We start from the raw sequence: 1,838 nt of genomic DNA, 5'->3' as shown, positions 1-1,838 counted from the left end.
CACTGACGTGGAACCTTGTTTTAAAATTTTTAATCTGAGCTATAAAAGTTGAACATTTTATACATTTTTAAACTAGAAAATTATTATTACATTTTATAACTTTAAATAATACTCATAAAAAAAAATTGTGCCTTTTTATTTTTAATATTTTAAAACTGCTATTGAAACAGTATATCAGGAGCCTTGCATTAAATTTTCGCGCATTTTTACCCAACAAATAAAGTTTTGTTTATGTACATTCATAGAAAAAAAGACTAATAAAATTGGAAACTTAAAATAATGCTCCTAAGCAGTTAAAAACAAATCTAAATATTTTCAAAATGTTATCGTGTATATAAAATGCAAATATATAAACAACCAGTGAAAATATCATGTGCATACGTTCATTTGTTTTTGTTGGTGCCCGATAAGCCATCACGGCTGGAATAAGCTGTTTTCCCCGTGCAAGGATCAAAGTCTAATTTCCACGACTATCGCTATCCCGCGCGTCTGCTTGCCCTTACGTATATTTTGTACCATCGTATTTTTTACGATCGTGACGACGACATAATACAATTAGGTCGAACGTGCTCCACCGGCGAAACTTGCGTACCAAACCCAACGAAATAGTGCGTTCACCCATTATCGGATACCGCTCTTGTGCCTCATCGTGGTCCAGTCCCAAGTGTACCAGTCAAGGTTCCAGCCAACTGCCATCATAGTTATGTCATACCAGCCCGAGTCGAAGCATAAAGGTTAGGTCAGAATATCATTATAATTTGTTTTTACCCGAATTATGTAATATCGTCACCGCCGCCGTATTATAATAAAACATACAAATTGTATTATCAATATTTTCAGCCGAAAAGCGCCTTATAAGCGCTATATTATTATTATTATTATTATTTACAAAATCTGTGAATTATTAGAATTTATTTTACCATCGATATTTGGTGTTACAATTATTTCTTATTAAATAATTATTGTTTTATAAGGTTCCCACATTCTAATATATATTTTTTCCGTTCCCACCATTTACATTTATATACAGTCCACTATCATCAGTAATCACACGGCTAGTGCCTGTATAGCGCCTGTATATATATATATATATATATATATATATATATATATTTTAAATTGTTATCGTTAATCGAAGACCGAAATATCCGACCGACTGTCGACCGCGAACACTGCACGATCTATCCAGATATGGGCAATACGAAATATAAATTTGTCGGAAATGATTGGGTATTTAATATATATTTTATAGTACTTACATAATATTATATAATTTTGTATACACATTAATGAATAAGTGCAGCGTGATTAATTTTTGGTCCAAAACATAGCTCACGACTTCAATCACTACGCCCGATATAATGATCTGATATTGATTTTGAAAGCAGATTTGAATTTGTTACTAAATTATCTGTGCTTTGACAATTTCATTTTTCTGATTTTTTTTTTTTTTTCACTTGGAAATTTTCTAATAAAAAGAGTAAAAATAAATTACATTCATAATTAAAATTGAAATACATTGATATATAGAATATGAAAAATGCACGACAGTCAAAGCATGGTAAATTTAGAGGAGAATTAAAATTTGCTTTCAAAATTTAAATCGGAACATTCCACTGAGCGTAGTAATTGATTTGAAAAAAAAATGTTTGTAATTTTATAAAGTAATAAGTGGTGACATGGGCTTATTGTGCATGCTTTAGGTAAGGTGACAGACTTAGGTATTATAATGTCCCTATACAACGTGATCGGTACTACGAATTACACACACTAATGTTCATTTACTTTCAACACATTTACATGACCTATTTAACTTGAAATATAAAATGCCTAGTTTT

This window comes from Acyrthosiphon pisum, unplaced genomic scaffold (assembly GCF_005508785.2).
Source record: "Acyrthosiphon pisum isolate AL4f unplaced genomic scaffold, pea_aphid_22Mar2018_4r6ur Scaffold_20682;HRSCAF=21825, whole genome shotgun sequence".
In the NCBI taxonomy this organism is placed as follows: domain Eukaryota; kingdom Metazoa; phylum Arthropoda; class Insecta; order Hemiptera; family Aphididae; genus Acyrthosiphon; species Acyrthosiphon pisum.
The sequence above is the reverse complement of the archived record's forward strand: the minus strand, read 5'-3'. Positions refer to the sequence as shown.